Source organism: Cynocephalus volans, chromosome 15, assembly GCF_027409185.1.
Source record: "Cynocephalus volans isolate mCynVol1 chromosome 15, mCynVol1.pri, whole genome shotgun sequence".
NCBI lineage: Eukaryota > Metazoa > Chordata > Mammalia > Dermoptera > Cynocephalidae > Cynocephalus > Cynocephalus volans.
In genome coordinates, this window is record NC_084474.1 from 60,367,593 (window position 1) to 60,387,339 (window position 19,747).

Sequence of the window (19,747 nt, forward strand, 5' to 3'; positions counted from 1 at the left end):
CCAGCTCCCCCTTCGGCCCGCCCACGCTGGCCCTTGGCCCTCTCCCTGGGCTGTCGGACATCGCCCTCCTTTACTATTTGTTCCTTCCAGCAAATTCAGCTCCCCCTTCGGCCCGCCCACGCTGGCCCTTGGCCCTCTCCCTAGGCTGTCGGACATCGCCCTCCTTTCCTATTTGTTCCTTCCAGCAAATTCATGCATACGAAAATTTTTTTCCCCCTCCACACGTCTGAACAAATTTCATTGTAGCAGAGAAGCTTTTTCATCGCTTTAACCCAACTTTTGTCCGTTTCTTTGGCGAGCACCTGTCATTAGGGTTCCCAGCCGGGGGGAGCCCGAAATCGGGAAGGAGGGTCGGTTCCGGCGAAGCGTGCGGCTGCCCCTTAGGGAGGCTCCGGTTCCACCGGGTGGGGTTCCTCGTGCCGGCCGGCGCCCACCAGGAGGCGGCGAGCTCAGGAGCCAGAGCCCGGGCGGCGGGGACGCGCACGGGGTGGGGCGCGCTTTAAGCCCGGGTGGCTTCCGCAGGAGCTATTTTTAGCTGTGCGTCGCTCCCTGCCCCCCCCCCGGGCCACTGTCGTGGTAGCCTCCGGCTCGCGGCTCCTTTCGGTCTCCCCCCGCCGCCGCTCGCTCTTGGTAGCTTCCACGCGGGCAGGTCCGGAAACTGAGCATGTCTGGAAGCGCTCGGCGGCCCCGGCGGCAGCGGAGGCAGAGCCGGGCTGCGTCAGGTTGAGCCATTCACCGCGCGGCCGCAGGAGCGCAGCGCCCGCGCCGCGCCGCCCAGCCCCGCCGAGAGGGGCGCACTCGCAGCCGCGGGGCCCGCCGCCGCTCACCGCAGCCCCCTCCTGGCGACCCGCAAGTAAGTTTGTGAGGCCGCTGGGCAGTGAGACGAGGGCTGGGAGCCCGGAGTAACCCGGGCTGGCAAGCGGGAGGCGCCGCTGGCACCCCGGAGAGCCGGCTGGCCTCTGCCTTCTGTGCCCGGCGCCTCTCTTGAGCCTCTTAGCCAGTTGGAACACGGGCGGCCACTCGAGCAGGGGCGACAGGCAGAGCAGGAGGGCAGAATTGGCTCCGGAGGGGGCCGAGAGGGCGGACTTGGGAAGAGGGAAGGACCGCGCCAGGAGGGAGGGGAGCGGGCCGGTGCTGGCTGGGGAGCCCGGTCGGGGACAGCCGCAGAGGGAAAGCGGGGTGTCCTCGGTGTAGGGTGGGAGCGATGTGTTGCGGGCAGAGTAGAGGGCGAGTGTGTCCTGGCCAGAGCGGCGGGAAGGAAGATGGATGGAAAGTGGGGCGCCTGGAAAGCGGATTTGATCGAGAGCAAAGGACACCGGTGGAAGGGACAGTGGGCTCCGGATGGGCGGGTGGAGTGGGATCATTTGGGGGAGTTAGTATAAGGTTAAAGAGATATAACAATGGAGAAGGAAGCCTTGAAAGTCTTCGGAGGGAGTGCGCGAGGCCACACGTTGGGAACCGGCTGGAAGGAGAATGGATGCAGAAAGTGGCCCGGCTAGAGAATCGCTGAGGGATTGGGGTGAAGGGATCGGGCTGAGGAGCAGGGCTGCTGGTGGGCGCCGAAATGCTCAGGAAAGGGTTGGAAGCTACGGTGCGACCCCTGGAATAGTGATTTAGGAGCGGTATTCTAAGATTCCTTGCAGCCAGGCTCTTCTTCCATCTCCTACCTGGCTCGGACGCGCCTCGGCTCACCGTAGGCGAGTTTGTAGATTTGGACAGAGATCAGGCAGCGAGGACTGTAGTCATTTACAGGAAAGCTGCCGGGGCTTTCCTTAAATGGTTCCTGGCACCCTCGAGGTGCAATGTAGGGTCTGAATGTGTGTGTTGCGGGGAGTGGGGGAGAGTGGTGTCTGTCTGTCCTAGGCCACGGGAATCCGTGGGTTTCCCCGAGGCGCGGCGTTTCGGGCTGGGAAGTCAGGCAGAAGTCTGCAGCGTGCAACTCGCGGCGGGGCGTGCAAGTGTGCGTGTGTGCGTGTTCCCGGCCCGGGATCGTGTGTGTTGCTGCAGTCTGTCTCCATGACAAGAAGATCCAGGGATCCATGGGTGGCACGGGGAGGGGATTAAGGGAAACGTGCTTTCCTACGTCTCTTCTGCCTCCTTTCCCCAGGGTCACATTCTGTGCTAATCCACTGATGCTCTTCTCTAACCTCTCCCGCGTCTCCTTATACCCCAGACCTGACGCGGGTCTTCTGCTATGATTCAGCACTCCAAGAACTCGGTTGCGGGCTGCTCCCACCTCGGACTCCCCCTGCGGAGGGGAATCCTAGGAGTCCCGGCGGTCAGAGGGGCTCCCGAATCCAAGGGTACTTCCCTGAGGCGTCACTCTGGGGGTCCGCGGTTCACTCTGCTGCCCCTGCAGGTGACGCGGTGATGTTGCCGCGGACCTGGGAAGTGCGTGCGATGGCTCCAAATGGCCAGAGAAGCCGAGAAGCGCGGCAATGATCAGCAATTATGGGTTCTGGGGAGGGGGTCCTCCCCGATTTATCCACATTATGAATATAACAAAAAAAGACAAGGTTAATAGAATAAACCAGTCCAAAAAATCATTATGTAAAAACACCTCTTTGAGCAGCAAAGATTTCACCCACCAATGAAGAGAAGCAAGAAGCTCCAACAGCTTCAGGATCAGAAACCGGATTGGGGGAGGGGGGCGGAGCGAGGACGGGGGATTGTCACCATGGCCGCGGTTTGGCTTCTCAGACTCCATCCAGCTTGTCATGTTGTGTCGTCCACGCCATATTTTGAGAGGCTTTACCAGATGCAGGAAAGGAAGATGAAAGCAACTCTGGAAACCTGCACAGAGAGCTTGAACTGTACCTACTGTCTGCTGTCAGAGGGCTGGTCTCTTATCTAAGAAGGCAGGTCTCTGAGATTGTGTTTGCAACTCTCAGACATAGTTCAGGACATCAAATTGCCGAGGGAAGACTCAGATGAGGGGAAGTGAGAACTCTGGAAAAAGTGTTGGCGACAGTGGTATAGGTAGTCTTGCAAGGTGATGACTGACCCGTGGAGGGACACATCAGAGAGGACAGCAAGCTTCTAGTGGCCTGGGCATGTCCTCTTATTCCATGTGACAGTGGCTGGCCCAATTTCTAATACACTTTTGAAATATGCCCTTTGATATATGTTCATTGTACTGGATATCTGTAAGGTGGAAAATGTGAATAAAAAGGCTTCTGCTGTTATTATAACTATTACTATGATTTTTTTTCATTCATTATTATAGAACATATGAAGGGGAAATAAATGATTATTTTAACCATTAATTCTGTTCTCCTCAGAATGCTATTCAAATAAAACATGACCTTGTATGTTTGCCTGTATTGTTTTGCTTGGGGATCAAGGAGGAGGAGGGGGTTGGGTAAATTGATTAGGATGTTAAGTAAAGGCAGAGATTAGGTACCCGAAAACATTCTGAGTATGTGGAGGTGAAGGCTTCATTTAGTGAATGCTAAATTTAATGTGAAATGAGAAAATCCTTCACTTGCCACTTCCTGCATTTGAAATACAAATGACTATACTCTTGAGCTGGTTCCTAGTCCATAAGTAGAAGCCTAACTTGACAGTAATTTTTCTGGAGGATTGTTTCCAAAGTCCAGGTAAGCCTTAGAAAATAGTCAGTGCAATCTTTCCTGCCCTAAGGTAAAGGCATTAACAAAAAAAAAAAAAAAAAAAAAGTGGTGTAGTGGCTTGATGAGGCAGAATGAGATGTCAGTCAGAGTGGAAAAAGAAAAATCTCTCACTTCAGAGAAGGATCTCATTGATAGACTTAGGTTTTGTTTGATCTTCCCCCTCACCCTCCCAGCACTGGCAAAAACTGGAGACATTTTTTGCTGTCACAACTTTGAGGTGTGGGGGGCTACTGGCATCTTGTGGGCCAGACCAGAGATGCTGATGACATTTGACAATGAAATGGACAGCCCACCACGGTGACCCAGCCCCTAATGTCAGTAGTGCTAAAGTTGAGAAACCTTGGCTTTCAACAGGGCATGCTTAAAATGGAATGCAACCCCTTTTAGGATGCTTTCAATTATTCCTATTGAAAGTCCATCTTGAAATCAAGAGCAGTTAATATTAAAAGACTTTCTTTGAAAAATGGTCCCATGTTCAAAAACACTTATTTGAAAGAAATTAAAGAGATTTCCTTTATGCAGAAGATTTTTTCTGCTTTTAAAAAGAATCCTAATATATATTGGGAATTTTTAAAAGGTAAATTATATGCAGGTGTGCATGTGAACTGAGTAAACATTTCTGATGAAAGTAAGTTAAAACTGTTCACTATTTTCACTGGACATGGTTTGTAATTGCATTTTCAAATAGACGGTTTTAATTTTTAAAATTACAATTACAATTACAATTTGTAAGTTCCTCATTGAGTCAGTGATTGAACAGAATCAGAGAAAAATGTTAGATGAATACTTATTAGAAGCCCCATGGAATGTTCCAAAATGAAACCTTGGTATTTGTGAATACCTATACAGGAAGGTAAGAATCCGTGTAATTTCCATGTATTTAGTTTCCATTTTAAATTGACAGCATGGCATGTACTGAGAAACAACTAGCCTTTCTAGCCTGTAGCATAATACATTGCCTACAGAGGAGGAACAATAGGTTGCACCCATAAATGTGTTAAGATCTGGGAACTGATCTAATATCTCCTGTATACAGGAATTCAGAACACTTATTAAGTAAAAGCTTTGTCATTATCACACTGAAGCTGAGAGAAACTAAGGAGATTTGGTCAGTGTTTTTTCCCCTTCTCTCTGTCCCACCCTCCCACCCCTATATTCTTTTGTTGGTTTGTTTCAGAATTTATTCTGAAGGGATCATCATTAGGGCTGCTTACTTCCTTTCTTGTTCTAATAACCATTCCATTCACCCTTGGCCATTACTGGTCCCTCAGAGATTGCTGCAGCAGCAGAGACTTCATACTCCTGCCAAGTCTCTGAAGAACGCAGCAACCTCTCCCTTTCTCCTCTGCATGCAAACACAAACAGCTCTTTCCTGCTTCCAGGTGGAACAGAGATTTGTGTCTCTCTTGGAAGAAGACAGTGGGAGAGGCTTTTTTTTTCACACAAAGGCAATCTCAATTTCTGTGCTTATAGCTAACTTAATTGCTTTGTTCAATTGTATGTTCCATTGAACGTTCTTGCTGTGAGAAAGGCTTCCTCTTTCCCAAGGGAATAGTGAAAGAACTGAGGAAAACAGGATGTGAGTGTAAGCAACACTGGTATTGATAGAGCATACCTATCACTGGGCTATGTGAAAGCTCAGGAAATAGGATTTGAACCAATGATAGTCATGTTTGTAAATCCAAATAGCATTTATAAATTCAGCAGTAGCAGGTTCTGTCCTAGACATTGGGACTCCTGCATTTGCAATGCCCGGCTGCTTTGTGCATTACCAATTTGTGAAACCAAGTTTATTTAGAGTAATATAGTTTATAGGTCTCTAAAAGTCGATCTGTAAAAAGAAACATAAGATGGCTATTCATTTTCATTGCATTTGGAACAGTTATAGAGATATATCCTGATTCTTGAAAGGACTTCAGAACACAATTGGTGAAATGCAGAAGGCAGAAGAAGCCATTAAGGGGGAAATAGTTATATGGATTTTTATAGCCTAGACAAAGAGAGAATGATAAATTTGAGGTGAAAGGGGCCAGTTCTCATCTCCCTTTTCCTTTTTGTTGAAAATGGTTATAGATTTTGTTTGAGATCTGAACAAGGAGAGATGGTTTCCTTCTCTGTAGATACCTGTTGAATGGATGGGTGTCCTTTTATACTTCTGATACTCATAGTCCTGAAGACAGTGGGACTACTGTCACTGGTGGGTGATTAAAGTGAAGCAGAATTTCAAATCAGTTCTGTCCTTATGAGGTTTGCAGCAAAGGCTTTGAACACACACTTTCAAAGACTGAGTATGGCATGGCACTGTTTTGAGAAGACTAATAAGACTATAGAACTGAGCAGTTCTGCTGGTTGGGTACTAGGTAATATCTATACTTTCAACTATCAGAATATATTTATTTGGGGGGAAAGGAAATAATATGGCAGCTCCTTTTACCTATAAACAAATTTGCTGCTAACTCTGGCTTGTCGAATATTGTCCCCACTGGAAGGAGGGTAGTGTGAGGTGGGAGTTTTGTCAAATACTCTATATTGCCCTTGCTGAATTGAAGAACAACCACCCTGCACACACACAGCAAAATTTTGAAATTTATGCTATAAGAAAGGCAAAGAGAGTATCCGATTTTTTTAAATTTCATTTTTGGCTCATCATTCTTAAGGATGAGCAATAGCAATACATGAAAAAGGCAACCTTGCTTGTGGAAGGTTTTACTGTTGTTTATAAATGCTTATTCATCTTAAGAAACAAATAGCCTGGAACATTTTCTGAGGTTTTCAGTCTTCATTATAAATAGTAGTTCTTTTCTATCTCTGGAATATTTATTATGTGCCGTTACTTGGAATCTGAATATTTGGGTAAGATGGCTGATACAGTACCTCCTAATTTTGTGATTTAGGGTTGTCTCTGACCTAAAGAAGGTAAAAGAGATGTACTATTTATCATTCATAGCACAGTTATGGGTGCTGACAGCAGCCTGTTTTATGCAAGGACATGCGTGTTGCTTGACCTTGGTCTGGGACCCCACCCACTTACCAATACATAGATCTCTGACTTCTAGATTATGAAGCCTGATTGTAACAATTTTGATTTGAACAACAGTGTGTTATTACCAGCCTTGACAACCAATGGATGTATTTGGAAAAGACTTACTGATGAGCCAGAATTGAACCACCCACTGACAAGGAAAGAGGCACAGCTGTTTAGGGAAGATGGAGAGCTTTGCAGTGAAGTCTGACATTCCTACTTTGTGGTTTTGTGCCTTTAGATGAGTTTTTAAACTTCATGGAACTTCAATTTCCTCACCTTTAAAATGTAATTAATTATATTTTGTTCTGTAGAGTTGGCTACAGGATTAGAGAAGATATTTTTAGAGCAAAGACACCTACTAAATGGTGGTGGTGCTTATATGTCTTCCTAGCTCTGGGACTTTAATATTTACTGTCCAGGAGAGATGAGCAGAGGGGGCACAGAGTCAGAAGGGCTGTTTGTGAGCAAAGTAAGATGGAAAACAATAAGAGTTGTATGATGGGTTTGAAAAAGAATTTGGAGGTGAAGTAGTCTGATGTCCTGTTTTAACAAATGAGAGTTTGGGATTCAGGATTATGCAGTGATTTGCCTGAGGTCTGTAGTTACTCAGCATCATTTCAGTTGAGTCTAAATTTTTCAAAGTCTCCATCCATACCTTCTCTACCTTAAGAATACACTAATTTTCTTGGTTCAATCCCTGTTTCCTCTATTTATTTAAAAATGCATATTCAGCTCAAAAACCTCTCTTTTCAGTTGTTATATTTCAAGTCTTTTAGAGGCAAAAAAGGTAACTGATGGGTCTCTAATTGATTTTGTATAGAATTTCACCTCAAGTGTTCACCTAAATGATCAGAATGATCAAGCATTTTAAAATTTTTTTCCTAAGTGTGATGAACATAAGTGGGTAAACATTAGGGAAACATAACCTAAAAGCAAAAGTGCCACGTGGATAATGTCTTTAAACTAGGATATATTTTTTGACAATCAGAAAGTTGAAGATTAGCTGTTATAGTAGATAGTTCTGTTGATAGTTCTGTTATTAATAGTTTTTTGGTTTTTGTTAAAATCACTTCAATGTTCTTGCCATTGTGGTTTCTTGTAGAGCTTTAGATTCAATAAATACTTTGTTAGTTACAAAGTATATTATGTATGTTATCTTATTTGTAATTTATGGTGATGGATATATAATCAATTGGAATAATCAAAAATTTAAAATTAGAAACCAGAACAGATGGCAACATTGAAAGAACATTCCTTTTAGCATCAGAGAAATTTGAATTCAAATCTCCATTCTTCATTTTTTTTTTTTTTGTAAGGTGTCATGGCTGGTACTTTATTTTATTTTATTTTTGTTACTTTTATTTATACATACTTATGGGGTACAGAGTTGACTATCAATATTTGTGTACAGTATGTAGTGATCAAATCAATATTATTAGCATGTTCATCTGTTTTAGTCCGTTTTGTGTGGCTGTAACAGAAATACCTGAGACTGGGTAATTTATAAAGGAAAGAGGTTTATTTGGCTTACGATTCTGGGACAGCTGCATCTGGCACGGGCCTCAGGCTGCTTCTACTCATGGTGGAAAGTGGCAGGCTGCCAGTGGGTACAAGCATATCACATGGTAAGAGGAAGCAAGAGAGAGAGAGGGGAGGTGCCAGGGTCCTATAAACAACAAGCTCTGTCTGGCAGGAACTAATAGAGCGAGAACTCTCTCATTCATCCCCCCCCCCCCCCAGGGAGAGCATTAATCCATTCATGAGGGATCTGCCCCCATGACTCAGTCAGTTTCCAACACTGCCACACTGGGGATCAAATTTCCACATGAGTTTTGGAGGGGACAACACATCCAAACTCCATCATCATCATTGCAAATTTTAATCATTTTTTGTGTCCCTTACCCAATTACTCCCTATTCTCCCTCCCGCTCCCCCTTTGCCAACTCTCATAAATATAGGTCTGTTCTGTTCAATGTTTTATTATGGTCTTCCTTCCTTCCTTCCTTCCTTCCTTCCTTCCTTCCTTCCTTCCTTCCTTCCTTCCTTCCTTCCTTCCTTCCTTCCTTCCTTCCCTCCTCCCCTCCCTCTGACTTACGAGTGAAGACATGCAGTATTTCTTTCTATGTCTGGCTTATTTCATTTAACGTAATTTTCTCTAAGTTCATCCATACTGGTGCAAATGGCAGAATTTCAGTCATTTTATGGCAGAGTAGTATTCTGTTGACTATATATACCACATTTTACTTATCCAGTCATCTGCTGATGAACATTTAGATTGGTTACATATCTTGGCTATCTTAAATAGAGCTGCAATAAACATGGGAGTGCAGGTGTCCCTTCGACATGATGCTTTCCATTCCTTTGGGTATATACCCAGAAGTGGCATTGCTGGATCCTATGGTAGTTCTATCTGTAGTTGTCTGAGAAATCTCTATACCGTTTTCCATAAAGGCTGTGCTAATTTACAGTACCACTGACAGTGTAGGAGGGTTCCTCTTTCTTTGCATCCTTGCCAGCATTTGTTATTCTCTGTCTTTTTTATAATAGCCTGTCTAGCTGGGGTGAGATGATATCTCAAGGTTGTTTTGATTTGCATTTCCATGATGATTACTGATGTTGCTGGCTCCATTCTTGACAGGCTGTCTCCTCAGGGTTCTAGGATGGCTGCCAGAAGCTTGCAGGGCTTTATGTTCCCAGGCTCAAATCTAGAGAAGTGGAGTCTTTCCCCGTACCTTTTGCAGAGGACACAGGAAGCTACTCTTTCTAGAAATCCCAGTAAACATCCTCTCACATTTCATTGGCTCTGATCAGGTAAAGAGCCTATTCCTCCACCACTCACAGTGGCCAGAAAGATGGAATACACTGGTTTGGAAGGTGTGTTTTCCCATAGAAAGGTGGGGAATTTTTTGGAGAAGGGGATTGTATGCTAGCTAGATAACTAGAAAGGAACCACCACAGCACTTGCGTTACTGTTTATCCCCAAAGAAAAGTGTTGGAGTCATGGTTTCAATTCATCAGGGTCATGGTTAAAAACTAGAGAATTCTTCCTGATCCCTTACCAAAAATATCTTTCTAGGGATTGACCAGAATTTTCAAGCTTAAATGAAACCAATGCATGTTAGTTCTCTTCCTTCAATATATATCATTAGACTAACTGGGTAGACACTAGAATTCATGTTTTTCTACAAATAAATGTTTGTTAAAGGAACAAATTAATACATTTTCTTACATTAGATACTTGGTCAGAGCATCACTATTTTCTGAAAAGTCAGGAGAAGCTGTCATTATGTAAATTATTATTATCTAATGTCTGATGATTTATCCTTTTGATCCTGCATGACATTGTTGGCCTTTGGCTCTGCATCTGTATACCAAATTGCAATGGCCAGTCAACCAGCTAAGGTTTATGCAAAAAATGATTTTTAGTGTCTGCAAACATGGGCAGTTAGCAGAATATTCCAAAAAGGTTAATTTGTTAAATCTTTATATATTTTAAAAAATTTGACACTCCCCATTAGGGCTGTTATAACAGAAGTCTCTTAAATGGAGTCATATTCTAAGATAAAATATGATCTTACATTTTTAATGTATTAATGGACTAAGGATTTTTTTCTTTCATATATTTTTTAACTCTTTGCACAGATCACAGTGACGGGATGTCACAAGCATACATCACACATTTAGCAAAAGAATGTTAACAGCTATGATGAATGGCTTTGAGTAAAAAATATTTTCTTCTGTTTTCATTCATCCAAATGGTTTAGTAACATAAATAAATGTAAGTGCCTTACTTTAAAATGTTTCAGAATGAGAAAATAAAATCACATATCCTTGCATTTTAAAAGCCAGCTTTTAGGCTGCTGTAAAATGTAATCTACTTGTGGTAGGTATGTCAGTGTAGCAATTGGTTTTTCCATAGGTGGTTTTCAGTTAAGTTGAAGTTAACAAGTGAAAACCTACAGAATCAGCAGGACATTCATGACCTGTTAGATCTGTTTAGATTCCTAAATTGTTAAGAAGGGCTGGCCAGTTAATTTAGTTGGATAGAGCATGGTGCTGATAACACAATAGTCCAGGGTTCAATCCCTGTACAGGCCAGCTGCAAACAAAAAACAAAACAAACAAACAAACAAAAAAACGATATCTCTAAATTAAATTCTAAAGTTGACCAAGGTTCTTGAAAGTTTCTCTATTATACAAGTAAAATCATTGAAGTGAGATTTTTTGCTCCTTTACCAGCATGTTTTTAAATTTTGACTTAGCAATCATATTAGTGAGTATACAACAGAGAAAGCTTAAAACCGTGTGAGCAATTAAGTCATAGTTTTTAATTATCTGAAATATGAAATGAACAACCAAGGGGAAAAATAACTGTTCTGGCGGGATGGAAACATTCAGCAATTTTTAGAAAAATCTAGAGACAGATCATTTTAACTTAGCCTCATAGGCACAGCTGCTGATGGTGATATGTTAAGAAGTTTTGTGTGTCAGAACCAGGCACACATCATGTTTGTCATTAAATATTATGGAGATATTTTCCTTGGGTATCGCAGTTTATAAATTGTTTTTGCTGTTCGTCATGGGTGTAAGAATAAGAAGGTTATTAGTAGCTCATTTGGAAACTATGCATTAATTTCTTTTAAGTTTTCCATCAGCTTCCTCTTCGTGGACTGAAGCACATAGATTTGTAAAAACTATAATAGATCCATTATAAATAGTAGTACATAGAAAAGCTTTGAGCTAATCATTTAGATCATTTTGTGGGAGGGAGTGGAGTGAAGCTGAAATTTCATTGGAGCCTACTAATAATTTTAAGTCAAAATAAGGTAAACATTAAGACAAAACAGAAGAAACTTTGAAATTCTGATGTTGTAATTTATCCGACCGACTTCTTTAACTGAATTAAATAGGAACTGATTCTGGTTAAAAAGGAATTCATTGGTGGTTATGGAAGAGATCATGGAATTGAATAAAATGCTCAAGAGCAAGGCCTTGGAAAGGAAAGGATCCCACTGCTGGGGTGGGTCAACTCTAGCTGTTTTCCATCATTATGTCACTGTCCTCAAGACTCAGCATTAAGAGGGGAGAGAGACAGAGAGAGTTAAGGGAAAGAACAGCACATCTTGACTGATAGTCCCAAGGCTTAATCTGTAATCTCTTGCTTTGGACAAAGGGGAATTGATGGTACTGGGGATGCACATTAAACTGATGTCCACTACATAGGTTCAGGATACAGAAATTGACTTCATTGATGATGAGTTACTAGAAAGGAAAAAGAAAAACCAAAACAAAGCCCTGAGTGTATTATCTAAACAATAACTATATGGAGGAAAAAAATAACTGCATTAGTTTCCCAAACCTCCCATAGCAAATTACTACAAACTAGGTGGCTTAAAGTAATAGAAATTTATTATCTCACAGTTCTGGAGGCTAGAAGTCCAAAATCAAGGCGTTGGCAGGACCAGTCTGTCTTTGAAGGCTCTAGGGGAAGGATCTGTGTCATGCCTTTCCCTTCGCTTCTAGTATTGGCGGCATCCCATGGTCTTCCTTAGTTTACAGATGCATCAAGCCGGTTTCTGTCCCCATCATCATATGGCCTTCTCCTCTGTGTCTCTGACTCAAGTTCATAGAAACAGAAAGGAGAATGGTGGTGGTCAGGGGATGGGAGAATAGGGAGGTCTGCTACAGATACAGAGTATATTTTGGTGCCACATGAGGAGGGAGGGGCAGAAAGGTTAAGGAGTAGCTAGCCTGAGGACCAGGTTCACAGGGGCTAAGACTCAGACTGGACCCTGAAGCTCAAATGTTTATAGCAGCTGTGTTCATAATTGCCCCAGTTTGGGAACAACCCAGGTGTTCATCATTTGAGGAATGGATGAACAAATTGTAGTAGTGTTCTATAGAATAGAATTCTACTTGGCAAAAAAAAAAAAAAAAAGGAATAAAGGGAATTACTGTTGCTGGCCTCACACTGTACCAGTGATCACTGAGGGTAACCATCAGGGCAGGAGTCATGAAAGTTTCATGAAAACATGGCACTTTTGGAAAATGTAAATGTTCAGAAGTAGATCAAGACAGTTATGTAGAAAGCAGGAGTAGTTTAGAAGGGTTGATTATAAGGGTAGAATAAAAGGCCAGAACTGAGTGACCATAATTTGCTCAGCAAGGAAAATATCCTGTAGACGCTGAGTTATTTTTATTATGATACATAAAATACTACCAATTTACAAGCTATTCTATTTTTAAAACTCAAAGGCCTCTGTAAATATATATACAGCTTTTTCCCTTACATAAACTTATGTCAAGTTGATCACAGATTCATCAAGGTTAAAGAATCTTTAAAATTAATTTAATATCTTTCCTAAACAGGAGTTTTTAACCTGCAGTTCATACACTTGGATAGAATTCACTCAGTACTTGAACTCGAAAACAGAAAATGACTTCTTTATTATTACTAACCTCTAGTTGAAATTTGGCATTTTCATTAAGTATGGGTGTGGGTCACAAACCACAGCAGCAATATTAGCAGTACTAGCTGTCACCAGTAGAAGTCACAGATGATAATATATCACGTTACAGTTGTTTGTAGATATTTTGAGAAATTATTTAGGCTCATCACAACATTGAAAGTATAGCTATTAATAGACTTTCTGTCAGATCTTTTTATTGAAAGTATTAATAAAGAGACACATATGGGCCGAACCCATGGCTCACTTGGGAGAGTGCGGCGCTGGGAGTGCAGCGGCGCTGGGAGCGCTGAAGCCGAGGTTTCGGATTCTATATAGGGATGGCCGGTGCGCTCACTGGCTGAGCGCAGTGTGGGCGGTACCAAACCAAGGGTGACGATCCCCTTACTGGTCACAAAAAAATAAATAAATAAATAAAAGAGACACATATACTGTGTCACAAATTTGTCCTCTTAAAATTTACTAACTGTGTTCTATTGCATTTATTTTCCTTTGAAATCCTATATATTTCACTCTTAGAAGAGGTTATAGGTTTTAATTGCCCCCCCAGAGGGATTCGTAGCACCAAGAAAGGTGAAGAACCTAAAATCTTTCTTTGGCAAATGGCTTGGTTTAGAAAGCCAGAACTATTGAGGTGTTGTAAGTGACCGCACATGTGCTCGATCTACCAGCTACCAGCTGTGCCATTCCATAGGCGACATTGCTTCTAGCAGGTTTCGTGCCACTGCTTGGTACAATCGGGACATTTCAGAGAATCTGAGAATCTGTAGATTCTCTTTGGACTCTTTAAGAGGCTTCACCAATAGTGGGGCCAAGACAGCCTTAGAGGTAAGGACATCATATGACCCATTACAACCTTGTTTTTCAGGGGGCCTGTCCAGTTTTAGACCATTCCACATTTATGGCTCTGGATCTCCAGAGCCCTTGGTGGGGAGAGAGTCATCTCTGATAGAAGTCAATCTGGTGGCTTTAACCTCAGATGTCAGTGAGTTTAGTTCCCTGTTTATGATTTAAATGAACACATCTCCCTTGCCAAGATAACTATATTCTTACTTTATTATTTTTTAAACTTTATTTATTCTAAATAAAGGGCTGGCATGCCAGACGAAATCATTTGAGTGACTTAAATGCCAGGGATGGTAGTGGTCTAATGGGGATCCTCCTGGACCCCTGATAAATAGGGGGATTGCTTCCCCACTGGTTGTATTTTACTACTAGTTACATATTAATTCTATACACAGACTTTCTAAATATCTCAGGATAGCTCATTTCATTTTTCACTCCCTGACAGGATGTTTTGCCTCTTTTGGGGTTAAAAATCTCTTTTCATTTAACTTTTATCATTGACTTAGGTCTGGTCTGAAACCTCACAATTACCTAGGAATTTCCTGAAGTTCCTAAAATGCTATTCCTGTGCCTTTCCTGATTTGTTCAAGGAATGTGGATTATAGTGAAATCTGCCAAATCAAAATATATTTTGGCAGAAATATATTTGCCGGAAAACAACAGTCTTAGGCTGCATGGAACATTTTTTAAATTTTGTACTCTTTGGCCAGTATCTCCCCAAATGCATGGAACATTTTTCTAACAAATATTTGGGATCCAAGCTGGACTCTGGGGATAGAATGGGGGCAAAGCAAACATGACACCTGCCCTCATGGAGCTGATGGTATAATGTGTGTGTTGGGGGAGAGTGGTAGTTATTCCACCAGGAAGGTGCTCTGCAGGCCAAGCAGGTGGGACTGGGAGGCTATGTGGCAGAGGGACCTGAGAAAGGAGGGGCTCAATTGTTTGAAGGCTGCTTTGGGCTTGGGCCAGGAGTAGAAGGGTGTTCCAGGCAGAGGACACAGGTTGGCACAGATGAGGAAATGAAAGATTGCTAGAGTGGCTGGGACAAGGGTGAGGGTAGAAGCAAATGGAAATGCAGAGATAAGCAAACACCACACAATCCAGAACCTTCTTGGTCAGGCTAAGGATTATGAAGCAGGAGGTGACATGATCATCTATTCTTTCCTGGCACAGAGGTAACCATATTTATTTTCCCAGAGAACAGATAGCATTAAGCAAAAGCAGGATGCCTAGCAACTTTTAAAAAAGTCTCCTATTTAAACACAGTGGACATGATAAATGTACCACTATCCATATACATTAATACAAATACTCTATTTCTTTACCTTTGAATAGCAAGCTTTTGGGTTCAGTGCTAGGATTATATTACTTTTTTCTCTGAGGTTCTGAACTGAGAGAATTCTAAACTACTCGCCTTTGTCATTTTCCTTTGAAGACTTCTTTGTGAAGTTTCCATTATAAAAAGCTGTTAACATTACTTCAGCCTTTAAAAAAAAAAGCTAGTAAAATCATTCAGATATTTGCTTCCTATTTGAGTTGCCATAGTTTATTTATTTGGACTTTATTATAAAAAGCTTGAAGTATTATTACTGTAATTGAATTGAACTAACTAGCAAAGAAAGGATGGGAATCTCTGGTACATTTAAATTTACAGAAAAAATTTGAATTTCCATTTGATTAGCAAACATGGGCCATAGTTATACTGAACACTGATGTGCACATGGCCCTCTCAGCCTCCACTTTGAATTAAAGGTTCTTGTACTCTTGAGATCATTTGACTAAGAATGGAAAATGCAGGTTTCATTTCATGTATGTGCTTTTTGAAATGGCAAAATTTTTGTTTACAAAGAAATTGAGCAGCTCGGCCTCATTTGTAGAATTAACTACCACTGGAGATTAATTAGTTACCAGCTCATTACATTATTCTCATGAAGAGTCAGACTTTGTTTCTGGATATTCTGCGGCACTGGCCGTTAACAAGTGTCCTTCCTTTACTGATGCCAACCTTGGTTCTGTGTGTCCGTCCCCATATGTGCAATTTCTGAAACGTTTCACATGAAGCTAAGACAGTGTATGCTGAAACAGCCAACCTCCACCTGTACTTAAAGGTCTTGCTGTTGGTGCCCAGGTACTTATTCCCTAGTAAGCAGGAGACACAAGAGGACACTTATTGATTCTGCTTTGTTAAGGACTTTGAAAGGTCCTGCAGACAAGGTTATTCAGAGAAGGTGACTGGCGCAGTTACAGAATTGTTTTTCTGTGTGTTTGGCATCTTTACACATGATGTCAAGAAAAGACTAATAGTCTAACCATCATATCAAAGGGCCTTGTTCTCTAGCAGGCTCTTTTTTTGAGAATGTACTTCTGTGAATATGTGTGTTTAATCTATGCAACATTCCTCTGTGGACTGCCCTCACTCTGCAGTCAAGTTTTTCAGTCCTGTGGTTCATGTGGGGCTGACCTGCCTCCTTTGCTCCTGTTCCCTGAGGGGCCAGCATGTGACCTCACCAACAAAGTACTCTCACTCTTAGCCACAGTGATTTGTTCAAGGATGCATGTACGATCTAAGCCAGGAAAATGATGAGAGAGCTCCCTGGGCTTCAGACGGAACACTAAAAGGATGCTCTCCTTCTCCTGGGGTTACAAAGCTGTTAGTATTTGTGTTCTAGAGCTGCTGATGGTCATCTTGGTTACCAAATAGAGGGATCTTGCCTGAAGGAAGAAAAACCAAAACAAGGAAAACCAAAACAAGAAGTAAAAAAACACATTCCAGCCCATTGATCTCACTATACCTGAAGCCAGTATGATACCTGAATATTTCAGCTGCATGAGCCCATTATTTTCCACTTTTATTTAAACTAATTTGGGTTAGGTTTTTGTTTCTTTCAACGAAAATAATTCAAACATAAATGCTGCCTATAAACTGTTTGTCCACTGAGGTGGCAGCGGGAAGGGAGAGGTCTAATGATGTCATCTGGTAGAGATGTGAAAGATGTGAAAATTTCTCTTGGCCTGAGCTGAAAAGAGTTTGTCAGAGAGATTAGAGAAGGTGGTAACTCTCTGCCCTTGTTGCTATTTCCACCAAGTAGCATTGGATTTTTTAACAAAAACTATCTACATTCTGAGGTAGTAGAATCCTAGATTTTCTCATATAGAGAAAAGAGAGACTTAGTGTTGCTATGTATTATAGACATAAACATGGATGGTAGCTGGCTAAACCCTAGTTACAGCCTTGCCATTTGAAATCCATGGATACGTTTATTTATTTATTTGCTTTTAGCATGAGGCATTCTAGAGTCTATTGTTCAACAAATAAGATATTACAACCTCAGTAATGGTCTCTAACGTGACTAGTAAGTTTAGCGGGACAAGCAGTAAAAGTAATAAAAGACAAATTATTTTGTCAGTCCTCTATTTCTAGTAACTCAGTAATAAGAGCCATTATGTTCTCATTTGGACATTAAATAGCTGGGAAATGTGAATCAGTCATTTTGGATGCAGAATTTTGCCACAGTTTCATTCCATTTGGTATCCTAGGTATCAGTTTCTTACAGACATTTCTTTTTAAAGACAGGAAAGAAAAGATACACAGTATGGTCATGAAAATGAGTATTTCAAGTGTCCTCTGAACCTAAAGTGGAAAGCAGAAAAGCAGAATATAATGACATTTCTGGTACAAGTTTATGCTAGTGGCTTATTTTTCATGATTTAAGAAGAGGTATATGAAACATGAATAAATTAGGATTGTGTGGCTAAAAGGAGACTGGGGGTGTCGGCGGTATTATTAAGACTCACTTTATCTTTCATTGATGGTTATGCCATGGATAATAATTTCTGCTAAGACGGGTTATAAGATAAACCCTTTAGCTAAAAATAGAGCCTATTTACTAAGCTATAAGAAGGGGTGCTCTCCATATTAACTCAGTGACCAGAAAACATTGTCCTCCAAGGAGAGGTATGAATGGTCTCCAAATACATTATGAAACACCTTGGTTAGCTCACTTCCATTTAGAGGGGAAAATGCAATGAACACCAATTTTCCAAAAGGTATCACAGAATGTACTAAGGTGCTTATTATCCCTTGTGCTGATGTAACAGGAAAAATAGGTTTCTCCTTCCCAGGAAAAATAGGTTTCTCCTTCCATTTTCAAAAGAAAAATGCTGTGCAAGAGGAAGTAGCAAGAACACAATGAAACTCTGTTGTGCTGTATTTAGTGAACTGATGGCTTAATATACTATTGCATTGGTGACAAAAAATTTTTTCAAGAAAAGCAATTCTAACCTTTGTATCCATAAGAGATTGTTTAGTAAACAAAATTAGCATTCACATTTAAATTTGGGATTTGCCTCCAACATTATATTTGTTAGCATTTGTGTCTATCAGAGCCCCTCTGATCTGTTCCTGCTGGATGGAACACTTATTGAAGCCTCACATAGAAAGTGGCTGGAATCCACACTTCTATGCAGTGGAGTTTCCTATGCATTTGGATCTTAGCCTGCAAGTTCTTCTGCCAAAAGGAGACATGAAGCATATCCTGTTGCCATGGTCATGCCCATGCAGAATTTAGAGGCTGCTGGTTGGAACCTATAGCTACAGCCTAGGGATAGGGAGAGCCATGCAAACAGGTAGCCTTATTGGGCAATAAGAATTTAGTAGTGGCAGGTAAAGTGTATGGGAAGATGTGGAAGCCTCCTTTTTTTAATTGAAAAAAAAAAGTGGTGAATAATCCAAAGAAATCCTTGCTTTCACAGATTTTACATTCTAGTTTATAGAGACAATCAACAGTTGGCACATACATAATTGAAAGCTTTCAAGAAAATATATTCTAATAATGCGATGGAGCATGACAAGCAGGTGAGTCAGGGAACAATAATAGGGTATAGATAGGAAAGAAAAGGAATCCAAGAGGATTAGCTCAAGAGTAGACCAACATTTAGAGAATGGGAAGAGAGGAGGAACCAGGCAAGGGGTCTGAGAAGGAGCAGCCGTTCAAGTAGCAGTAGAACCAAGGAAGCGATCCTTGGAGGAGGAAGACTGTGTTTTATAACTCCGAGATCCAGTAGAATGTCTGGAATATTATAGATACTCAATTAAATCTTTATAAGCTAAGTGGTATGACCGTAATTTCAAAGAACAAAGGATAACTGTCTAGATCGCTGGGTAAAATGGTTAGCATTCCACATTAGGGTAACTAGCACAAAGCAAGGAATTCATTAGGCCATCAGATATCTAAGGCAGATGACATCAGTTGCAGCTTCAAATATAAAAAAGGTGGTAATATTTGAATGAGTGTTACACATTGGACATATCAACCATATCTATTAGAAGAGAGCAACTGGCGTGAGTGATATTGTTTCAGAAATGAAGGACACTCATACGTATAGTAACCTCATTGTAGAGGACATGACTCAATATATAATAGTGTTATCATGTGATTTGAGGTGGTAGGGTATATAGTAATTTCTCTTATTTTTTTAGCATCAGCTGGAGTTCAAAAGTGGTATTTGGCAAAACCCCCTGAAAATCTGAAGACTTGATTATAACTTACAAGCTGACCAGTCACTATCCAGTAACTCTAGGTTTCTTAACGAATTAGAATACTTGGAGCTAAAGTTATTTCTCAGTTTTTTTTGTCCAGAAGGTTTTTTGAGCATATACCATGTGATAAAGTAACTAGGTGCCATTAAATTGCTAGGCACTGTGGGAGATGAGAATGATGAATCAGACATAAGGAGGAGTAAAATGAAATATCATCAATCTCTTTATTGCGCGT

At 41.4% G+C, this 19,747-nt stretch overlaps 1 protein-coding gene across 2 annotated transcripts in view; it reads left to right on the forward strand.

Annotated features, from left to right (window-relative positions):
* Positions 1–699: 699 nt before the first annotated feature.
* The window catches only part of OXR1 (oxidation resistance 1), a 446,972-nt gene continuing 427,924 nt past the window's right edge, over positions 700–19,747 (forward strand). For both annotated transcript variants that reach the window (XM_063079313.1, XM_063079315.1), the window contains exon 1: positions 700–853. The gene's annotated coding sequence lies outside the window, so the exon portion shown is untranslated. The remainder of the gene's footprint in view (positions 854–19,747) is intronic.